This window comes from Filicampus tigris, chromosome 15 (genome assembly GCF_054856515.1).
Source record: "Filicampus tigris isolate MCC_2025a chromosome 15, RoL_Ftig_1.0, whole genome shotgun sequence".
NCBI lineage: Eukaryota > Metazoa > Chordata > Actinopteri > Syngnathiformes > Syngnathidae > Filicampus > Filicampus tigris.
In genome coordinates this window covers 13554780-13579869 of record NC_141231.1, presented here as the reverse complement: position 1 = coordinate 13579869, position 25090 = coordinate 13554780, and the positions used below count along the sequence as shown (strand labels likewise).

General features: G+C 41.2%; 1 long non-coding RNA gene across 3 annotated transcripts; it reads right to left on the bottom strand.

Moving 5' to 3' along the window:
• Nucleotides 1-197: 197 nt before the first annotated feature.
• On the bottom strand, nucleotides 198-24869 carry LOC147135620 (uncharacterized). 3 transcript variants are annotated; one of them, XR_015089788.1, is made up of 4 exons: nucleotides 24798-24869; nucleotides 23629-23768; nucleotides 11106-11308; nucleotides 198-286 (listed from the first exon to the last, which is right to left on the bottom strand). It is a non-coding gene; the product is annotated as an uncharacterized LOC147135620 (long non-coding RNA). The 3 variants fall into 3 exon arrangements; XR_015089786.1 differs by lacking the exon at nucleotides 198-286 and having other exon boundaries at nucleotides 10100-11308; XR_015089787.1 differs by lacking the exons at nucleotides 198-286; nucleotides 24798-24869 and adding an exon at nucleotides 24592-24692 and having other exon boundaries at nucleotides 10100-11308.
• Between the last annotated feature and the right edge of the window lie 221 nt (nucleotides 24870-25090).

Genomic DNA, 25090 nt, shown 5'->3' with positions numbered 1-25090 from the left:
AGCTTATGGATGCAAATGTCATCCAGGGTAATGCAAACGGAAAGTTGACAGATGACAGTACCAGAGTGGAAAACACCCCGTGGCTCCGTATCTAAACAGGGCACTCTATCAAGATGGATGAGTCTGAAAGGACACAGCCATGACTTGAGCTGGCTGATATGGCAGACAGACAGACACCAGCCATGATAATCGGGTCTGTGGATGCGAGACGGGACACCGACAATGTCTGGATTGGAGCATTTCCCACCCCTTCCTTGGCACTACAGCAGATGAGACTCACGATCATCTGTGGAAATATGCATATGTGAGTGATGCGATGTGTTGGTCATCTGGAATACACCACACACTATAAGAGCAGTAAGTGCGCACATCCATGGTTTCCTTGTCATATGTGGTAGGGGGCTTGAGTCACATCCCGTAACTCTAGTCGTCAATTTTAGGATTTGGGACTTGCTTGACTAAAATGTATGAAAGACTTGATTTGACTTTGCCTCGGTATTCATGAGACTCGACTTGACTTAGATTTGAACTACATGACTTGACAAGTGTCATCTGTTTTTCCATTTGTTTAAGAAGGGTAAGTTTTTTTGTTTTTTTTCGTGTGTGTAGTGCGCGCAAACCTGGCAACCCGCAAGTGTGCTATGATGCCGAGTCCATAAAGGAAGAATCGTGGAGGGGGCTCTGAAGATTATTACAATTGAATTTTTTTTTTTTTTTTGGATGAAATCAAGAAATGTAGAACGGCAAGAGAAGACAGAACAACCACGACATTTAAACTCATGCATCTCTATAAAGCCCACAGAGAAAGTGACTGTGAAGTTAACCTAGCTTACATACGGTTAACGGCACAGTTTTGCTAACAGGTAGCGAGTCAAACTAACCTTCAAGACGGTCGGCTCCACTTGACTTGTTTGAAACTTAAATATGAATACCTGAGACTTACATATGACTCGCGCGTACAGTATGTGACTATGTGTCTCTCGCTTTTGTTTTTGATGCTAAAAATCAGCATGAGTGCAACCCAAACTACTTCCGCTCATGACTTGGTTTATTTGAAACTCTGGCTAGTTTGCCCGCTTGGTGCGATTCTTTTGTACAGGTGTTGTTTCAAAGACTGCTTACAGTTTCGAACGCATTCGTCGTGATAGCTAGAGAATTTCCCATGAAATTCATAGCTGCGTGTACGTCTGCTAGCATTGTTTATACATTCTTTTGTTCTGGAGATTCACACTAGACTGTAGGTAACCCACTTCTGCTGTGTTTAGGCTGTCAACGAGAGAACAACTCAGCCCGGCTCTGGCCCCGAATGTAGCCGAGATGGATGAGTGTGTGACAGGACTCTCCCTTTACTGACTCAGTGTGAGGCTTACGCCGGGTCATGCATTGTGTGCGTGCGCTCTTACTGGCTGTATAAACTCACACAGAGAGGACCCTAAGCCTGGGGGAGATAAAGACCTCTCGGCAAATGTAAACACTCTGTGAAGTGGCGAGTCGGGCAGCTGCAGTCGCGCACACACACACGTTTGGAGAAATGCAATCCCAAGGTCAAGGTTAAGCGCTAACACTCTTTCAACTCTTTCACTTTCCCTCTTGACCTTTCCGTCGCGCTCTGAAGTTTCGGGGTGCCGAAGCGCTGACGAAAATGAAAAAAAAAAAAAAAAAGCGCAGGAACCGCCCGTACTGTACACGTCACTGTCACATGACTGATTTAAGAGCGCTTGCACTTTGATTCTAGAGCCTCTAAGTGCAGCTGGTGGAGAGAGCGACTGCAAGGAATTACTCCAAAAAGTCTAAGGATTTAGAAGTTGGGTGGAGATGGGGCGCGGAGGGGGGGGGGGGGGGGTTGTTCTGCGGTAATGCAGACGATGAATCGGGTGATGAAACCAGAGATGAGGAAGAAGCAGTACTGGCACTGTAAAACTGTTTTATGTGAGAGCAAATGCAATTTGTCATTTTGTCACTGACTCGTGGTTCACAGACTCGAAATTTTTTGATAGGTGTGAACAGGGGCGGGGCCATGGGTGGGCCTGGGTGAGCACAGGCCCAACCGGATTGACAGACTGCCCACCCAATGAGATTCATGAAAAAATATGTAATTTTACATTTTTTGTGAATTATGAAATTATTTGTGTTTTTTTATTTTTTTATTTCATTGAATATTAAAAATGGCATAATTGTGGTTGTCTAAGGAAGATCTGCACTTCATATTATTCGGTTTGTCATTTTATTTGAATATACGATGTGACGGGACAGGAGGATTGTGTGAAGTGAGACAAATATTCAGGCCCACCCTGATATTGCCGGGGCCATCCATTAGCCACGTTCTGGCTCCGCCCAAGGGGTGTGAATGGGAGTGTAAACGGTTATCGGTACGTACCGTGCGATTGGCTGGCGACCGATCCAGAGTGCTCCTCGCCTCACTTTCCAAAAGTTAGCTTGGGTTAATTGAAGATGCTCAATTGTGTTCAGGCTGTATCCTGATTCTTGCCTAAATTCAGCTGTGACAGTCTCTGGTTTACCAAGAACCCTAATTAAACTAAGTGCTATAGATTGCTATAAACTAAGTGCTCAAATGTGAGCATTAGTACATATGTCCTTGTTAATTTTGGTGAAGAATGATCGCAGTTTTATGACTTGACGTAACGTTAAGCTTTTTCTCTATAGTAAACATCTATGGAGAGTAAAATGATTATGAACATATTGGGGCAATTATTCAGTTGGCATAAGTATAGATGTACACCTACGATTTGCAGTTTTGTGGCATGAAGCGACACTAAGCTTTTTTAGGCTTGCATTAAGCGTTCTAGATTGTCCCAGAATCACTACAATCAGGCAAATGCAAATTGCCATGAAGCTGACACCTTGACGTCTTATTCATGTGCTCCATTACCCGGGTGATGTTTATGTACACAGAGGGAAAACACACTTAACAAGTACTTAACAAAGTACCTTTGGCTCAAGTAAGAGTGCGGTGAAAAATGAAGCGGGCTGGCAGGGGCGGCGGGTAATCTATGCTGGAGTCCATCTTTATTATCTCGCTCAATGGACAGAAGTGGATCCCGAGGTAAAAATACCCCCGCCTGCTTCTCATCAACACGATGCTCTTATCTGACATTGCAGATACATTTGGGACGAGCGAGTGCGTACAGAGCCGTAGCCGCGCTAACTGAGAAGGCCGAATAATTCGAGGCATTTATCATTCGATCAGACGATGATTAAAAAGAAAAAAAAAAAAAGAAAAGTGGGTCATGTTGGAAGCGCAACAGATATCAGAGGAACAAGAGGGAACTGTTTTCTGTGTTTAAGAGCGACAAGGTGAGAAATTGCATCTTACAGGCTACAGTGGTTCCACTCTAGCGAGCTATTGATTTTGTCCCCGTTTTTCCCGACGTCGCGCACACTCTGCGGCCTTTGGTGGCGCTCTTTTGCACCCCCTGGGACCAACGCATAAGAGGATGGAACTGAAATGTGCTGTGGATCGTTGAAGGGGAAACACCTCAAGAGATGGCCGTCCGTGTTTTTAAACGGAGACAATGGTCCTCGGCCGCGTCCCAACGCTGCTCGGGGATGCAAACACTCGCTCCGAGTCAGTCAAGTGCAACGAGAAAGAAACTGGAGCTTAAAGGACTGTGGGGAGAACAATGAATAGTATGCAAGTGCAGTACAAGTGCACCTTGTACTTCCATAAACTCCATAAGCAGTGTACTGCATTTACGTGTGTCTGGATTTGTTAATTTTAAAGTAATAAAATGCACTTGAATTGCACAAACGTTAGCGAAAAACACACTGCTTCTTATCTCATTTAAAACCAATACAGTGGTGCCTTGAGATACAAGTTTTATTCGTTCTGCAATCAGAACATTTGTATCTCAAATCATCTTCCCCCATTGAAATGAATGGAAATGCCATTAATCCGTTCCAGAATCTCCCCTAAAAGCAAAGATTTTTGTGATGTGTTTTTTAATTTAAAAAAAAAAACTCTATAATAATAGACTTTGTAAAAGCATACAATGATGACATCATGAAACAGAATGTAAGTATTTATTTTCAACAGGGCAGCAGTGCAGTTACCGCCATACTTACTGTTTTCCATTTGACTGTTTAATATCTACTGTTACTACCGAGTTAGCATAGCATAGGTTAGTGACAGCCTACATCGCATTCCGAGAAAACATTTGGCAAATTGGATTTTATGTAGCCGCCACTGAGTCTGAGCCCCGCCTCTCACCAAACATCAGCTGGTATCGGCTTCGCATATCCCTAATGAGGACAAGCGCAGTATGATATGTATGGATGGATTTCAAGCAAAAAATGTCTTATGATAGGATGGACGTTTCTTAAATCTCAATCGAGTGTTGAGAGTCAGGAACAAACTACAGGAATGCTCATAGTTTCATTTTTCATGGCTCAATGGATTCTAGCAGGCAAACACAAGCATCAGCTCGCGTATTAATGCCGCAGGTCGGCAGTCAAGGCAGGCAGACGGGCGGGCGGCAGATAAAGAGGACTCTATTAGTCTCGCCTCATTGTGCCACTCTGATTCCGCTGTCCTAATTGGCTGGCTTCTGTAGGCTTGGCAGCCATATTTCAGTTTAAAGTCGAAGGATCCGCGGGTCACGGGAATAAAAGGGGCCTATTTGACAGGTCAGCAGGCTGATGTCTACGGCATAATCTTGGGTCGGGGGTCAAACTAACATCAAGATAGGCCGTGGCTGCGAGGGTCAGCCTCTACACCGGAGAGAGCCCAGTAAGTACGTCGGCAGACTGGCTGGAATGTTGTGTTTGGGGCGGCAAATTTGGCTGAAAATATGAGCGAGGGAGTCATTCGATAACTGTATATTCATATGAGGCGTTCAGTGTTAGGTCTACTGCATGGTCACAGTTTTACCTGCAACGTGACGCGTTTCCCAACCTTAAAGCAGAAGTCATCGCAAACATTTGTTTTTCAAGAATATGTTCTGTGCAAGCCCACTAGTTGAAACGGGGCATTCTGATAAGTATTGCGTTTGTGGAATAAATGTTAATCCACCTGTTTTTAGCCATCTCTGGGGGCGGCCATTTTGTCTTCTGTCGACTGAAAATGACATCACAACTGCTCACAAGGACCAATCACGGCTCAGATTCAGAAAACAGGTCAGCCGTGACAGGTCGTTGTGAGCAGTTGTGATGCCATTTTCAGTCGACAGAAGACAAAATGGCCGCTCCCAGAGATGGCTAAAAACGAGTGCATTTTGCTGCTTAACTTATATTCCACAAATGCAATATTTATCAGAATGCCTTGTGTCAACTAGTGGGTCTGCTGGGAACATATTCTTGAAAAAAAAATGTTTGGGTTGACTTCCGCTTTAACTGAGCCAAGGCACACCACCAAACAAAAAGTAGATACGCATAATTGTCAACAAAAGGAAGAGTAGCAGTATTTTCATCGCTCTGTCTGACGCTATACATCACTAGCATCGATGGACGAGCAAAGGCATCCTTATTTGTAGAAAATAAATCATTTTCCAACCAAGCGATTTAAATATGCATGTGCCACGGCACACCGGATGGGAATCACTGTTTTAGAGAAAGTACTGGCAGACACTAAAGCCAACATTGTTTACAATACCGACGCTAATCCTGTCTTGATTAGCTCCAAAATGTGGACTGCTAACCCCACCTTTCGTCCGTGCGTTAATTCCAGTGTTTGCTCCTTCTTGTGATTCTGTTATTTTTTCTAAATTAGCAAGATGTCAGCAACAATTTCAAATGTATTGCTGTTGCTCATTATCTCATACATCAGTGAAGCAAAAACAGACACTACTAACCAACGTAATCCAATTAGGGGTAATACAAGAAGTCAGTCAGAAGACTTAAGCAACAGGACAACAGTCTATCCCATCTGATTTGGTTGGAGCGCCACATCGCACTGGAATCGCACGCGGATATTTATGCGCAAACCGGGTGAGTAGCATGAAAACACGAAGTTTAGCATGCTCATTTGCACGCACGCATGCACAAACACACACACGCACAGGACAGTCTGCCTGGCACCAGACAGCAGTGCGCTGCCAAATGAGATGTGTGAGAGCCCCCTGCTGCCAAGAGGCGGACAGGAAGAAGAAACAAACCCTCTCTAATGGAGACATGACATGCTCGCTGGGGCGGAAACTCAAACAAACGATTAATGGGCCATGGAGACTTCAGTACAGCGGCAGCAAAACACCCCTGCGCTCCCCCCACCCTCTTTGTACTCCCTCACTCTCGCTGTGTCCCATGTTGGCTGAGAGGCTTTGACATTTCAAGACGCAGGCCTCTGCTTGGGGGCGGCCACCCCCTTCGCTCACTTTTGCCTGGAACCGACAATGCGGGCAACAAAAAAAAAAAAAACAGAAAAATTTGTAAGATTGTTCTGGTCTTGAATTTTTGTTTTGTTTTGCAAAAAAACAGAGCGACTGCTATCTGGACAAGACCTAATGACTGATTAGACTGATAAGTATGTTTGTGTGCAGGGCTCTAGACTGAGGGGAAAAAAATGGGCACCCAGGCACCCAAATTTCTCAACCGGAAAAAAAAAAAAAAAAAAGATAATTACAATTGACGACTTCTTGAATGTTAAATTAAAGCCTGATAAGTTCAAAGGTCACGGCCGACACTGGCTACATTACACAACATTTCTTTAATACAATCAGTTTGGATTAAAATTATGATCGAATGCAATGTTATCATGGATATGAATTATATTGATCCGATTAGGATTTGCGTGTTCATGCATCACACTTTCGACAGGAACAAATTAATTTGACACGCGCGGATTGACCAAATATACCGGCAATAGCAGTAGAAGAAGAAGAAGCCGTCGTGACTTCCGTGTCAACAAAATATTGCTCCGTCCATTTCTACTTCCCCGTTTGCGCTGTTACGTCACGTTAACACTTCCTAATGGAGATGCAATCCATCCAGTTTAGTCTCGCGCCCACCACGTCTTTCACTCACTCTGCTTCAACTGGTTTACGCGAATAATCACAGACATGCGCAGTAAAGACGGTTTTCTCTGCGCCCTGATCGGATTATCAATTGACACAAACCACCCCTCTCGTTCTGAATAAAATATTGATCAGAATGGGCTTGATCAGGTCAGAATATTCCGAATGGGGTGTGTACATGAAGCGTTTTTTTTATTCCGATCAGGCTTTTAATCCGAATAAATGTGTCCATGGAAACGTAGATGACCAGATTTGCAGTTACACAAGTCAAGATTGCCTAAAAAAAACAGGCAGCAGTATCGTTTAAAATGAGATTGAACCTATAAAACTGCAGTGTTGAATGTGATGCAGTCGAAGATTTGGGTGCACCTTACTTCTGTGCTGGTGCAACAAAGAAAAAAAAAGTTGGGCGCGCCATTGCAACCAGTGTAAAAAGCTAGTCTAGAGCCATGGGTTAAGGGGTTAGTTCCTGTTTGATTAAATCAGACGATGGCAAGCTCATTTAAGACCACCTGCCTGGGATAAGAGAAAATGGTAGTAAGCGCACAGTCCATGTTTATGAAGATCTTGGGATGTGTCGGGTCACAGAAGCATTCTTTGAACAACCACTGAAGGGTTGATATATTAAAATCATTACGAGTTATCTAGGATATTATTGAAGTCATCTTAAAATCGAACATCATCATCCTCATCATGTCTTCTGGTAGAGAGCTGTCAGGAGGCGCTGACCTACGCAACCATAAAGAGACTACAGACCATGGGAAAGGAGACGCAACGTCCCCTGAAGGATCCCGTGTGAACAAAGCTCCGAATACAAACATGGGGCTCAAGAGTTGGTGTAAACATGACGTTTATCCGAAACTTGATTTAATACATCTGGGATCTTCGAAGGCTTGGTGGGTAGGAGGGAAGTGGGGGGCGGGGGGTGGGGGGCATGAAGGTCCGTCTATTCCAGTAGCCGGTGCTGTCTCCTCCTTTGTCTCAGCCCGAGATCCAAAAGGGAAGCCCCTTACGCTCATGTGTTTTGATTAGCAGGTAATGATCTTTGATCTAATTCGCTGACTGGGAAAGTGCGGCTCCCATTGAAATCCGGTGGATGCTTGGCCGACCTGGAGCCAGTGTCACTTCTCGTTAGGGCCTGGAGCTCCGTGACCTCCGCGTTGCCAGTCCCAGCCCCCGCCTCTCAGCATGTGCACCCCGCGTAATGATATCAATAGCAGCAGGGGTGCAATGAATACAAATCCGCGTGCAGAATGTTTGGACAAGAATTCGCTGGCGGCTCCCGCCATACCCACCCGCCTCACCTCTTCGCCATGGCTCAACCTTTATCCTGGGACACAAAGGGCGGCTATCTGGATGCTTGATTTCACAAAGAATAGTTGGCCACACAAAATAAATGCCCCCTGCTGGTCAGATATATATTGCATACGTTCCCTGATGGAGTTTTCATGTCTCCATCATGAAAGCTTGCGTGTGCGGTGCATGCGTGAAGCTTGTGAATGTGCATTTGATTGTTTAGATTTTCAATCAATCTGGGCTGCAATGTGTAGGATAATCAGTGTTAGGAAGTACAAATACTTTGCTACTGTACTTAAGTAGATTTTTCAGGTGTCTGTAATTTACTTGAGTATTTTTCTTTTTTAATGAAAAAAATGAAGAAAAAACTAAATACATGCACGTGTCTCTGCTAAACTAAAAATTGTTAATCTGCCGACCCTGAGCATGCTTTAAGATGTTTAATGACCCCAGCTGGAGTTTACTATAAAACTAAATACATAAAAATCATTACACATATCGGATATTTCAATACAAGTCAAGACATGCTTTGTTTTAGAAACATCACTGGTGCTAATGCTAGCAGTCAATGGGAAATCCCATTGATGGGCTAATAGAAAATTAGCATTGAGTGATTGTCCTTCAATATTCACACATCGCTGTAGTATACAGACATACAGGTAACATAATAATATTCGCAGGGATATCTTCTTCCTAATCTGAGAAGATTTATTTTATATAATTTGTAGAATTCAATGGCGACTTTCTCCTTTTGCTCTTTAATTATCTTAATGTGTACCTCCATGCGCGCAGCACCACGCTGACCCAATGAGGCCATGGCGCACATAGCAGGAACAGCAGCTATTTATTCTTTATCTATTGTTCTTTATTGCTATTATTTTAATATATTATTATTCTACTTTGAGTTCCAAGTTAGATTTAAAGTTGAGTTTTGGGAATAATATACTCGTATCCCAATTCTCTACCCCCATTGAAATGAATGAAAATACCATTAATCCGTTCGAGCCTCCCTCTGGAGAAAAACACCAAAATACAGCACTTGGCGAAAAAAACAACACAATTACACAACCCTTGATGTTGGCAGGAAAGGCCACAAAAATCCAAAGAAAAAGCTAAACAGATGTCAAGAATTAATACTTGGAATCCTATGATTTTTTTTTTTTCCCCCCAAGGGAATATGAACCAACTGCATTACTATAGCTGACTGCACGTATATCATGGGAAGAGAAAGTCCAAGTCACACAATCATCTCCTATTGAACCGAGTGGCCACCTGATTTCCGTCTCTGGTATTGACACAGCCGCGAGAGGCGGCCTGGCCCATTAAAAGAGGTATGTTCATTGAAGCGGCCAACGTAAGCTCCACTTAAATCAGGAAGGAAATAACCAATGCATTTGGTTTCTGAATTAACAAGACTGGAAAAGCAATAAAAATCCCCCCGCTACGAGAGCTGTTTATTATCAATTACGGCGGTAAAATGTGGCCAAACTGTGAACGCAGGCATGCTGCACGCCATGTGCACACGCCCGGCGCACACTGGGTCCACTCTTCCTCACTCGTCTGCTCGTTACTGACGTTGGAACGCGCCGCTGTTAGTTTCTGGGTAGTTCCTGTTGACATATTGCTACAGTACAGTATGCAACAGTGCTGATAAAAAATATGATTATTTTATTATACCACCCTAATCTAAAAGATGACCCTAACTCTTAGTTTTCTCATGATTCTATAACGGTTATTTAACCGAAATGGGATTTCCAACTTTAAAAACTCAGCAAATCGGTAATCAAATTATTATGATGATTATTAACTACTTGCATTCCTGAATAAAATACTCCTTTCTGGAGTTTGCACGTTCTCCCCATCATTTTTTTTTGGTCCATATGTGGGAATGTGAGTGAATGTGAGTGAATACATTATTTGTCGAAAAATTTACTGTTTTTGTGCTCAGGCCAAAGCCATGTCTAATATTTATGCAAATGTGAATTCAAGCCCAAATATGGGAGGAGCCACTGTATACAAACATTGCTTTGGCTCAATCTTGGTACCAATGACAAAGTGATGGGAGAAGCATTTAGTTATTTAATCAGACCATAGCCTTGTCTATTAGGAGACAAAATGCTTTGCCGCCATCTTGTGACGCCTTTAGACAACTGTGAAACCTTTTTGAGGAGTTGTGTCAAATTGCCTGTAATTTTCACTATTCAGGGCACTATGCCTTATACCCTGCGAATAGCAGTAGAACTATATGTGTGCCTTATAGTTGACTGGTGATAAGTACAGTATAGGGTACTTACTGGTTGATTAATTCCTCGTCAATCAAATTTGAGTCTAAAAAAGTTGAGGTCAGTTAGAAACCCGTCACTCCTTTTCCAAATGGTAAAATGTGGAGAAAGACTGCATTAAAGCACTGTGATACTGAATATTATTGTTTCTGACGTCTCAGTGGTAGACTAAAAATTATGTTAATTAAGCACTGTGTTTACATGGCAATGTCTCTGCTGCCGCCCAAGTGTGGTAAAAAAAAAAAAAATCATGGTGATTTCTTGATTGATGCAAAAGTGAAGGATTTTCCTTGACAGATTGAAAATGGAAAAACGGGTTGACAGAGTGCCATTTTCGTCCTGCCACTGTACTGAATTATTGAGCATATTCATGCAGTCGACACTCAAGAGTTACATTTCAAATCTATTAGCGCTGTTACGACTACAGGAAATTAAAGCACAATGTGCAAATGAGGAGGCTCCTTCGGGTCACAACTATTTTGTCAAAGTTTTGTCCGGGTTGCTCCAGCCATGAATAAGTTCAGTTATGTTTCTTATTGCAGGTGTGACGGTGACAACGTACTTGACACATCTAGATTGTTTTCCGCACATGATCTCTCCCGCAGATGTTTGACGGCCCATCTCTGCGCTTGAAAATTGAGTGGATGGATGAAGATGAATCGCTGCATCTGGAACCCGCTGGAAGTCTCGAGGAAGTGCAGATAACCAATCAGGCTCTGGTTGTTCATCACCTTCCAGACACGTGCCCGCGCACCACTGTAAAAGCTGAGAAAAACAGACAGAAATACATCAGCCGCTCGTACGAGAACGTAGCACCTGGTATCAAGTTGCGTATGTGTGTACGTCGCTTATTTGGTACCGTAAATCGTTTCATGCCACAATCACGGAGTCTGTGGTTCAAACAAACTTGGTGTTGATGACACAGGTAAGGATTTACATTGTAACTAATAAACATATTGGAATAAAATTTTGCAATTGTTCACCAATCAGGTTGGAAAAATCACTCTTTGCGGAGCTGAGCACTCCGCCTATGTGACGGACCCGTCCGTCTATCCGTCACTAATGGACGCCCGTTTTGCTGATGATTGACGAATGACGGGAACAATTTTCAAATAGACGGCCCAAGCATAGACGGAAGCCGCTTTATTTAGTCCGCCATTCGTCAGTAGTCCGCCATTAGCAGGGCTGGGCACTTTACCCTTTTTTGCCGGTCCGTCCTCCGTCCGCGACCTGGGTACCCTTGCGCCCTCGTCTCTCCGTCCGAATTCATAAAAATAATCATCCTGTCCTCGTCCTTTTAAAGCGCTTCCGTCCTTACATTCCGTCGACACTCGATCGTCAAAGGTGTCACGCCAAGGTAAATGACCATACATGCACATCACACATCTCGCTTGTTGAAGAAAAGACACATAAAAAGCAATCGTGCAGACTAAGATGATTTTTTTTGTGTGTGTGACGTTGCATGCGACATTTGAGGCATAATTTTCCTGAAAACTGTGGTTGAACACACCACACGATAATTGCTCAGAATACCTTTTGGGAGACATCTGGTAATCGCTGGCTTTAACCGGAAGTGGAGGAAATGCTCAAATTTGAAGGTGATTCACGTCACAAATAAGCACGCAGGCATTTATATGACTTTAGAGGCATAATTCTCCTGAAAACTGAACACACCACGGCACAGGATAATCACTCAAGATAATCTTTAAGAGGCATTCGATAATTAAACTTTGATCGCTTAAATAATCCTCAAATACGGCCCAGTTGTCGATATGTGCGTACCCTGCTCGGTACCTACTTCATGTCACCTATCATGCAAATCCACGGTGCCCCACGTATCCCCTTGCATCCCACTCGTTTTCTCTTTGCATTTTCCACAGGGGAGTCATTTCTCCTCCGGATCGTGACTGACACAAAGCCCAGAGCCTCAGAACCCCTAACAGAAAGTGATGCAGCGGCCAGGCTTCTTGTCCTCGCGTCTGCGCCATCTATCTCCTTCTCCCACTCTTTCCATCCCCTTAACCAGCGTCCCCCCCCCCCCCGGTCCCCCCCCCCCCTTTGTTCTCGATGCGCCATAACTCAGCCAGCCTCTGGTGTTTGATGTCTGCTCTCTGGATATCATTTCAACCGGCGAAACCACACTGATAATACCCTCTCGCACGCACGGCACATTCATTTTGCACACTTACAGGGACAATATACATGAAAAAGATGTTGAAACAGAAAGATAAAAAGCCTTTGGAGGAAGTCAAACGGATAATATGTCAAAAGACCAACAGCACGCTTAATCTGCACACTGCTGTACAATAGCATTGCAAAATTTGAGCATTATAATTTTCGTATATATATATATATATATATATATATATATATATATATATATATAATGTTTTCTGCCAAGTCCACTTTGGCTTTCACAAAAGTACAATTTGATATGAATCACTCACAAAGTATGTAAAAGTGGAGCCATGGATGGCCACACGGATAAGACAGCAGAGGAGCTTGCTGAGGTGTAATGAGTAACGGGAGCAAGTACACGTCATGTCTGCTAGTGCGTAGCGGGACGTATCACCGGCAGAAACAGCGGGGGTGAGATCCTGAAACACTCTGAGCCTCATGAAAGAAAGATGTGAGGTTAACTGAAGGTAGATGAGCTCTGCCAGACCCTCCGGGACATGAATGGCACTTCCAATTTCCCACATACAGTAGGAGCTGAACCTACAGGTTGATATGTACTGTCAAACTAAACAAGTAAAAGACAGTTCCACATTGTGTATTTAAAAAAACACACATAACTTTGCTTCCAATGAAAGTCCACTAGCTTAATGCTAACACACAATGTAAAACACCATAGAAAGGCTAAGGAAATTTGTTATAAACCTTTGGTCGATGGACATTTGAAACACAAACAATAGGTATGTATTTTTTTATCCTCTGCGACAAATGGCTAATATGACTGCATCTTCCTGAGGAGTTGTGACCGTTTCCCCGGTTGCCATGTAAATCCATGTCGCTATTATTCGGCGCCCTGGTGGCTAAGGTGCGCATATCAGAAGGAGCCACACAATTAATAATCATGATGCACAAATTGTTTCATTCTTAACATTCTATTTGTTTTTTTCAATCATTACTCTCATATTCGGTGTCAATTTCTTCTCTTTTAGGGGAACGAGGTCCAGATGGCTCAAGGCCTTGGTAGTGGGGGGGGCTCCTGTCGGTTTTCCCTCAACCAGCCACTCGCCTTATCGGCAAGTTCACTTCACTTCAAGGAACCACTGACAGCTCTGTTAATTTGCACCTTTTAGCCCCTTTTTTTTCTTACGTCAAGATGCTTGCCTGCCTATTATGGGAGTCTCTTCTCACTGGAATTTTGAATATTTTCTTTTTAATAGTTTAAAACTATTATTTATATTGATTGTGTCTTTAGCAGATGCTACTTTTACATGAGTGTGCTCATTGACAATTATGTTGCGGGAGAATAAGAAAGACATAAGAATGTAAACTTTAATACTATTTCAGTGACAATTTTTATACAAAAATGTTTCATGGGGAACAAAACCCACTGAAAAAAGTTTCCGTTGAATTTAGTCAATTGTATTTCGTCAAGTGGTTGCATGAAATTTAATCATCTGTATCCAGATGATTTTATTTTGTGCAACCACTTGACAAAATAAAATTGAGTATTTATTTAGTAGATGTGTAGTCTAATTAAAAAATATATCTGGATCCAAATGATTATATTTCCTGCAACACTTGATCAAATAAAATTGAGTAAATTCAACACACCATTTTTTTCAGCGTAGAAATAAAATTAGAACGAGATTATGTGCATGAAACTATCAAAGCAGAAGTTAAAATCATAAACTCAAATTATAGAGGTGGCAATGATTTGAGTTTTTTTTTTCAGAGTGATAAGAAAATCAACAGTAATAAAATGAAAAGAACATTTTTATTTACATTCTTTTTTTTTCCAGTGTGCTGTTTTTTACATAAACCACAGTAATTAGTGGAAAACTGCCAGCATTATATATGCATTAATTTTAGCACAAAAAAAGCACATCTACTGTTTTATCATTTAAAATAAATACATAACATAAATGTTATACAAGTGAGTAAGACACGAATATGAACTTGTACATTTTTGTACAATTTTATACTAAATTCTTATGAGAAAACATGTTCACAGAAAATAATATTAAATTACAATTTGACTATTTTCATGAAACAAGTCCAAGTTTAAATCAGTTCATGTTAATTTTGTAATTTATTAATTATTTGTAATGTATTTATGTTTTATTTGGGTTAGGGGCCGAGTATCTCCCAAATTTGTTGGGAGGTTTGCTTTTTGCTGTGTAGTTTGTAGTGTTTTTTTGTTTTTTTTAATTAACAACAAAAGTAAAATCGTGATTTACATGCTTTACTTTTAAAGTCGTGTTTTATGAAATGGATGTTTTATAAGCACTTCCCGTCATGTCCAGCTGCCTATTAACGTGACCTACATGTAGCATGACCATGCCACCAGAGCGCATCCAGTAATAAAAAGTCAGGGGTGGGGAGGTCTGAAACTAAAGTCTTGGAGCGCGGTGGCATCAGTTGTGGAGGCGGGAAGGGGAGTGGCTCACTCTTCGGCCCTTGGCCTCCACCCTCAGCGGAACTGGACTGCTGACCCCGCAGGTCATTTGTCCGAAGGTGCAGGTTAGCCTGTGGACAGCCTGCAGGGGAGTGACTTTGATCTGCCCCTAGCATGAACTGGGAGTCGTGGAAGTGTCCCTGCTAGATGACGGTGGGGGTCACCGTGTGCGCTTCTTACAGGTGACAAAGTGCACATCTGGGTCGCATTTTGGGATTAAAATGGATGCCGATTAAGATCCATACAAGAGCGCTTCGCCAACTATGGTCGGCAATATGATTTGCAATAAGTTATTGTGTTGTATCATTTTTGATTTTTTTTTTTTTAAAAGGGCATAACTACAAAAAACAAATTGAGTACAGCATCCGACCTTAGTGCTGGGCTAATTAAAAGCTGTGGTATGAGCGCAACGCATTACATAAATCTGACATCCCGGAATGCTTCCAGCCTTTCTAGCTCTTTTGCGGAGTCAGCGAAATATTTGTAGCATGGAAACACATACCTCGGGTCAAACGTTTTCTACGCGCTACAGCTTCAGATAATCCGCCACTCCAGGGAGGTAAGGCAAAACTAATTGCGCTTTCAGCTGTTTATTGAATGGGACAAACTATAAATACATATATATATATATATATATATATATATATAGAGAGAGAGAGAGAGAGAGAGAGAGAGAGAAGAGAGAGAGAGAGAGAGAGAGAGAGAGAGAGAGACTACATTGTGGTGATTTCTGAAGAAGACGACAAAAAAGAGCCTTAATCCTCACTGTGCTAGAAGTGTTCATTCTTGGTGGGGGGGCGGGGCAAAAGGTGTTGACTGATAGCCACTCGTCCTATTGGACGGCGCAGGCTTCCTCCAGGAGGTCACGTCCTGTCTGGCCCCTGTCCACTGCACACTTCCACAACATATCCGGGGTCTCGGCCCTCCGACACACACACACACTTACACATGCGCGCACACAAGACTCCAGTACCCGCTTGGCGCCATGCTGCGGCGGTGGTCAGGCTCTTGCGTGCCATCCGGGCTCTGGGGGAGGACGAGAGTGATGGGAAAATGTGCTTCGTCCAATCACGGCCCCCCAGCGGCCCCTTATGGAACATGTTACGCCAAGACTCTTACTCCCCCTCGCTGTAACTGTCGTTCATTCAGTCCACCATTGCTCAACGTGCCCAACGTTAAGGGGTCTCAACTCGACCCCTGCGGGAATTGTAGCGGTCACCGTGGCTCGCTTTGCCTGATTACCGATCACTCAAATTTACCCACACTAGTTTCTATACGTTCATGCTACATACAAAAAGCTGTTATCCTGAATACCCATCTTAAGGTTAGTGTACTAGTCCGCTCATTGTCCTCACTTGTAAGACAATTCAATATTCAAGTAGAATAATAACGGTGTCTTCCTAGTTTAATCAAAGGCCTCGTACAACCTAAAGTTGGATATCAAAGACACCTAAAAAAAAATGGCTGAATGGAAAGCCGTTTACTAAAATGGGCTGAAAAAAAATGGCTCAAACAGCTTTGATATCATTGATATTCGGTAAGTGCAGAAAGGCTCCATTAATCCTATCAAGATATCAAATAAATGCTAAAATGGAATTGACATCTTTGATACTGATTAAATACGCAAAGGGCTTTGATAACCTTGATATCAAATAAATGCAGAAACGACTCCAGTATCAAGAAATCGTTGGACTGCTCAAACAGCATTGATAGGAAGGATATCCAATATCGTTTTAATTGAAAACATTCTCCAAAATAACGTTGCCGAATAAATAGCGTCAACGGCAAGGGTATTGAATAACTGCTGAAGCAGTTTGATTTCGCTATTTAGAGAAACGGCATTGAGTGGAAAAAAGAGTGTACCGGTGAAGAGATCTTCAACTCCAATGGATGTCAAGGATATGAAATCAATGCTCAAAGAAGCTTTCCAAAGCCAATGAGAAGCAAAAAGTCACTCACTCCTCAGCTGAGGCTGGACAATGGTTCCAGCGCCACCTTTTGGCTGCTAGGCTAAATGCAATGCTAAAATGAGACCCTCCGGTTATTTAATTGTACGAATGAATTGTCTTCAAGAAGAATGGCTGCAATGAGTCCACTTTTTTTTTGGGGGGGGAAATTGTGACTTAATTGTTGTAATATTCCGAAAATTTTATTTCTTGTAAAATTATGAGTTTATTTACACTTTGAATTGGCTTTATCCTCTAAATGTAACAACTGTTGTTGACTTTGTTGTCATAATAGTTTCAATTTATTCTCGCGATATAATGTTATTCTCGCAACATTACAAATGATCTGTCTTGGTATACTCAGATTTTATTTCTTGTGAAATGGTGACTTTATTATTATTATGCTATTACTCATTTTGTAAAATGTATTCTCCAAACTTTGTTTCATAATACTTACTCCGCCTTTCTTCTTGTATAAAACCTGCTTAATGTTTTCAAATAATATTCCAATTTTTTTTTCCTGCAACAGAAATTTATTCTGAGGTTGTTTTTTTTCACAAAATTGTCACTTTATGCCAATGTTTGGAATTTATTCTTGTAGGTATGTAATTTGACGTTATTTTCACAAATTTGACTTTTTTTTCTTACTTTACCCTCATAAGATTTTGACTTTTTGGGTGTCGTATCTTAGAAACGTGGCAGGCCAAAATTCAGTTCGATATGTTTTGCATAATCCTGTCCCCAAAAAAAAAAAAGGAGAATAAACTGTATATTCCTCGTCCAGTATAACGTTCTTGCAAACACGACTTGAAGACGATAACGGCACGGTGTGGCCATCTTCTTCCGAGCTCCGTCTTAACAAGTTTTGTCATCTTGTTATCCGGACTTTGTCTCCGAGACTTCTCCTACTTCATGGCGGGGGTGATTATTTTGATTTTTCGCTGTTTCTCTGATCCTGGCGAAGACAAATGAAGTGCGTCGCCACAGAGAGAGACAGAGTGCTCGCGGCGGGCGAAAAGAGAGTCTGGGAAAACATTCCTCAGACCAGGAAAGAGGAGAAGGCAGCGTTTGTAAATGTTCGTTCTTTTTTGATGGCGTGAGGCACGGCGATTGGCATGATTCTCGTCATATTTTGACATTTTGCACATTTCAAACGTATTCTCATATTTCTATTTTTTCTTGAAAAGTTCAACACCGTTTCATAATATTCTTACTTTATTCTCACCATGTTGCAACTTCGTTTCGCAAAATAACTTCACTTTACGAGAAAACGATTTAGCCACAATTTTCTAGCAAAATCACGTTCATCTCGCAACAGTACAACTTTTTTCTCTCAATCTCATTTTGATTTTGTTCTTATTTTATTCTTGTCACTTTTTAAAATCAAAACTTTATTCGTGTGATAAAGTATTTCAACTTCTTTCCTCATATCGTTATCTCGTAATATTTTTACTTTTCTGTTAGAAATGTTGATAATTTATTTTCTCAAATCCCAATGTTTGGACTTTACTCTCATAAATTTGGACTTCCTTCTCATATTTCCACTACTTTCTTGCAATGTTACAACTTTTTTTCCATGTGATATTTTAACTTTATTATTGTAGTATTTCAACATTTTTCGCACAATGTGATTTTATTAGTGCAACATTATGTCGTACTTCTTGTAAAGCTATGCAGCAATACAACGCTTTTGTTGAAAAATGAAGACAATTTCTTTTAATAAGGAAACATTTTTTCATGAATAATGTTATTCTCGAAAAATTTGAATGGAATTTTGAGTGTTTCATATTACTGTTTTCTCACAACATTATGACTTTTGTGTCTCATCATTTTGACTTTATTCTACTGTTTCACCTGCATTCTTGTAATATTTTACCTTAAAAAACTTTGTACTTTATTCCCATAATATTTCCATTTTATTCACACAATATTCCAATTTATGACAATATGATGACTTTATTTTTGCACGGTTATGACTTTTTTTCCCCCCCAAAATTACTACTATTATTCTTGAAATATTTCATTTTTTCCTCATGGACTTTATTCTCATTTTTCAAATTTTATTTTGTAAAGTTCAACTTTGTTGTTTCATATGTCGACTTTATTCCTGTAATATTAGAAACACTTTATCGTGAATTACGACTTCATTTTAGAATATTTTACATTTCATCTCATTCAGTTCAACTTTTTTTTTCATAATATCATTCTCACAAAATTCCAACATTTTTTTTTCTTAACTGCACCTTAATTCTTGTTATATCACTATTTAAGTATTACGCAAAGCGTACTTCACTAGGATCAAATGTTCTGTTCTAGATGAGCGGAACCACAAAATGCTGACACTGCATATCCGAGGCACACCACAGAAAAGAGCACAGCAAAAATATGATTTGCTAGCTACATTAAAAAGACAATTCTACTGGGAAAGCCAAGGGTTTGTGCTCGGTGCCAGTTGCAAAGTGTTGACTGCATGCAAACAAATCGGCTCCATCAAGTAGTAGCGGAGCTGATAAGCCACTTTCCACCCACCAAGAGAGGACCTCTTTATAAGGGCCTTGTGACGGGGGCCCGGCACTCAGGGACATCCCCAAAAATAACCCCGTGTGATCTAGTCAGGGCCGTGACTCTGCGCCGGGACAGCACAGGCTCTAATTGTCGACCAAGTGGTAGATTAGCACGGCTAATTAGCGCTCAAACGCTTTCCTTCCGCCATTGAATACAACATCCACAAATCCACATCCGACACACATTGAAATATACAGACAACAAACTGAGCTATGCCTCAATTTTCAGAATCAAATGACACAAATATGCAAACATTTTCAGGGGATAACTCATGCCCCCCGCCGGCCCCCGCTAAAATGAGTTGGGCTAAGAAACTTAAAATCGGTAATATATAAAATAAAGTTATGATCGGCAACAACAACGCTAACACCTAACATGCACACTCGTCATGAACCCATGTTACATAAACAACTGCATTCTGTGTCACTCAACACAAACAACCCTCACATGAGCTCATCAGTAGTAATGGATAGCATGCTCAATTTGTTTTATACTCCCTGCATGATATGTCAGCCGAAGTGCTATTTAAAACACGCCCTCTAAACTTGATAAAAAAAAAAAAAAAAAGTTTGATTATGGAAATAATTTCAAACAGGAATGGATTATTTCCATAATTCCCTATAGGAAAAATTGAAACTCTATTGGAGAAGATTTGATGCGGATGCATTCTGGAACGGATCATGTTTGACCTCAGAGGTTCCACTGTGAGAAGATTATGGAAAGATGCTTACGGTACCAAAAAGATGTGCAAAATGAGGCAAAGTCAAGAAAAGAGCAGATTGTATTTCACCTTCCTCAAACATTGGCTCGCACTTAAGAGTTTCCATGTAACAGTCCCTGATGCCTGAATCCACATTGACAGATCGCAGTGGAAACGCAGCTGTTGGCGCTATGGAAAACAGTCTTTACATTCAAAGTGGCAGGTGGGGCTTTCGGACAGCCCCCTTTCCAGTCCACATGCTGTCTAGTTGCATTGTTCAATTTTGAACATTTGAGGTGTTCATTGGTCCGTACTTCTCTCTCTCTGCAAAGTCTATTTTCACACTAAAACTACTTTTAACATGTGCGAGAGCCCACAGATGACAGGGAATAAATGTAACCATCTCCGACGACAATGGCAAATCTTTTCTCCCAACTCACTAGTGACGACACACATAATCATTTCTGTCAACTGAAAACCAATCGCAGCTCGCCTGTTTTCTAAAGCTGAGCCGTGATTAGTCGTTACCTGAGCCCTGGGTAGTTGTGATGTCATTTTCAGTCGACAGAAGTGACAAAATGGCCGCCCCAAGAGATGGCTAAAAACTGGTGGATTAACTCTTATTCCATAAACGCAATATTTAGCAGAATGCTTTGTTCCAACTAGTGGGCTTGCATAGAAGATATTCTTGGAAAAAATATGTTTGGGTTGACTTCCCGCTTAAGATTTGTTCCTGCTTGTATCATGAGCATTGCTAAACGTGTAACGTGTTAAAAAAAGTAGCGCTGTTTATCAAAATCTTTCCCTAGACGTTGGTGGGGTGGCCAGAGGGGCCAACATGGCCATATCGCCGCCCCTGTTCAGAAACATCCGGCAATCGGGTCTTTGCTGACATTGATCGGAAAGGAAGGGGAAATGCTCCGATTCAGCCCGATTGTCGGTGTGTTTGTGCCGCGCTTAAATCTGACATTGTACATACTAAGCGGGATGTGTCTGACAACAAAGCCTTCACTGTGTCGGTGATGAGCTGTCATTTTGTTATTTCAAAGGTGACAGCAACAAAAAAAAAATAAAAAAATCACATGTGGCTTTGTGGAGGCTGTAATTGACACATTTAACATAAAAGACATTTGAGGAACGTGTCATCCAAATCTGTCAGTGCAAATTCTGCGTGTTTGCTTAGCGTGACAATTCTCTCAAGTCTGGTTCGTATTCCTTTTTAGTATTGGCGGTGCACTGCCAACAAGTCGCCACCTCTAATTAGGACGTTTGTGGCCCCAGATCAGAGTCTTCCCTTGTGTCGGAGCTAATTTAAGGCTCTTAAACATCCGCGACGTTTCAAACATCTTCATGCGATGTCTTGTTTTCAAAACAAAGCCGCAGGGTTGTGATAATAACATGACAATAAACCAAGCTAACCAAACGGTGACCCCGCAACATCTCCCCCGCCGTCCCACTTCCAAGAAAAACAAACAAAAAAACAAAAAAAGTCCCGCTAAAGATTGGCAAATGTCAGTCATGTTGTGCTGTTGTCATTCCTCAAGTGGCCTGTAGCCCCGTAAGCGATAGCTTGAGAAAAGGCCAAGTAATCTTATCTGACGAGGAGAGACAGACCGCATGAGTGGCAAGAAGGGATGCACTGCATTGGATCCAACATATGCAAATACAGTGAGAATATTTCAAGAATCCATTAATCTTGTCGATTATTTTGTTGAATAATTAATTAATCAGATTGAAAATATATATGAATAGTTTCTACCCCTTTATTTAAAAAAAAACAAAAAAAACTGTAATTGAAATTGACAGAGCAGAAAATGTCCAAATAAAATTGGTTATGACTCACTTCCTGGTTTGGGCCTGGTATTTACCGTTGATAGGATGACATTTCGAGCATTAGGAGAATTTTAAATTAACATTTGTTTAGTAAGCTTTTTGTTTCTATTTTGGGCCTCAAATGCTAAGTAGGACGTGCTTTGAAAACTGCAAGAAAATGAAAATAAAATAACATGAGATGATACTTTTTCGGTGATTTAAAATTGTTTTATTTTTAATGTATCATTTGTTGGGATGGAGGTGCTTGTTTTCCTGTGTTGTCTGCTGATTCTTATTTGTACTGATTACTGTATTTTTCCTAAATACATTTCGGCAACGAGTGGTTTTTTTTTTTTGACGTCTGGAATGGATTAATGGCATTTCAATTAATTTTAATAGGAAAAATCATGTAATAAAATTGAAAATTGGTTATAGAATGAATAACAATTAATAACTTCTAAGTCAAGGTATCATTAGTATTATTAGCATTAAAAATATTTCATAACTGTTTCGAAATTAGAGCAAATTACAACTCATTCCTGGCAAAGTGTATCAACCTCACCATTTTAGGGCGGTAAGCTGTGTACTGTCACTACATCCATCCATCCATTCATTATCCAAAGCGCTTATCCTCACAAGGGTCGCGGACGTGCTGGAGCCTATCCCAGCTGTCTTCGGGCAGTAGGCGGGGTACACCCGGAATCAGTTGCCAGCCAATCGCAGGGCACACAGAGACAAACAAACATTCACACTCACAATCACACCTAGGGGGAATTTAGAGCGTCCAATCAATCTACCATTCATGTTTTTGGAATGTGGGAGGAATATTACGTACGATTCACAACCAAATTGTTGTAAGAATATGCCGTCATGTTCACCGAAGAAAGACGGACATATTATGTGTGATACACTGTTGACAGGTTGTTGGCCAAGGACAACAATTTCAAGTGAATGGACTAAAATGTCAAACTTATATACTAACTATTATGACATTATAACAAGTGTGCGGTTTTCTTTTCCACCTTCTCAAGAGCATGCAACAGGCTCTCGGGTGTATCTCAAGTGGATGTTGTGTCCATCCTGGGAATCCTGAATGAAGATAAGGCCACTGACATCTGGTGCGCCACAGGCTGTGTCAAGAGGATGGTAAAGATGATAAAGGCCAGGGATGAGATGATAGTGGAGATAGAGGTACCTTCCCAAACTTTGCGTCATGTCAGAGGGAGTCCGGTGACAATCACCATGGTGACACAGCTGTTTAGACCCAACCAAAAAATTACATACCTGATCACTCCTCATTTCTCCTCCATCTTTAGCAGTGTGCACGTAAAAGACCGGAAATGTCTCTGGTAATGGATAACGTTGATGAACGCCTAACACCCCCCCCCCTCCTCCAAAAAAAAAGACAGAGATAAGATGGAACTAAACTAACCATATCCAGATGAAATCAGGAACTGTTCTCCTTCACTTTGAATGGCACAGTGCTGATGTTTCCTCTGCATGTGCTCATGTTTTGCACCTTCCCAGCAGTTGGGGGACGACACGGCTTCTCTTAAAGTGGGTGATGGATTTCTGCAGATGATAAATCACATTAGCATTTGACAGGTAAGCAGCAAGGATGAGTGTGGGATAACTTGGCCCAAAACAAAAAAAAAATTAAGTAACATTTGGTATATTAATAAGCATGACTAGATTCTTGATGATTCAAGATAAAATGCATACCTCAACTCACACCATATTACTCAATAGCTAGCAAAAATTTGACGGAACAAAATGGAATGCACCTATTAGTATGATAGCTAAATGTCATTTACAGTACGGTAGTAGTACTTCGGCTCAAACAAAAATAAACAAAACACTGAGCATATATGGAACTTTTTTACTTTTCATTCGTGTCCATAATATAAATAAAATATTCTTTTACTATTTATTATTTTTTAAATGTTGAATTTCTTGCGTAATAGAATATATTGCATTCACCTTAGCCTGTTGAGTTCGGTATACTACAGCGGCATCAAGTGGCAAGAATAGTCATTACAAGCCATTTAAAATAAACCAGCCATATAGTACAGTACTGTATTATTAATCTACAACTTAATACTGAGGACAACTTCGAAAAACAATGATTAAAAACAAATCTTTCATGCCCTCGCATTTTCCACACGTATTTATCTCCGTTAACCATCGTGTTATCCTCCTCGGAAGCTAAAGTTGCTAACAGAACGCTAACGTAACGAGATAACTTATCTTTTCAAGTCCACTTCTTGAAATACGGCGCAGTTTTTTCACTCCTTAATTGTCATTTCAAGAATGAAAATCGTGGCGTGTTGCGGGGTTAAACGTTAACCACTTAGTATGCTAAAAGTTGCGTGAGGGGGTACTGTACTTGAATTACCGTAATCAAGACGCAACATCGACACCTGTATTAGCATTTTTCCAAATCACACGACTATACTCGTAGACGTAAAACTCTAGCTAACACATATCCAAAATCAGTTTTTCATCTTGAAAAGCATCATATAAAAAGCCAAGGGCAAATATGTAAAACGATGGCACGATAATTAGGGTTCCCACTTGGCAAAAAATAATGTAGCTTATCACCTTCTGGCAGGCATCATGGCTTGCGACATGCTTTTGGTAGGGATGCATGAAAATCAGGCAGGACTCAAAAGCGACTGTTACATCGTGAGACAGTGTTTTTCCCCACAGGATGGTCTACACCCACTCTTAACTCATCTACTCTTTTTTTTTTTTACCTCTTAACTTTTTATATTGTGTGCATATATGTGCTTGGAATCTTGTGGGTGGTGGTGGTGGTTCTGGGGAGCGCAGGTGTACTGGGGGGTTTAATTTTTAGTTTGATTGATAGATTACATCATGGGCCATGATGAAAG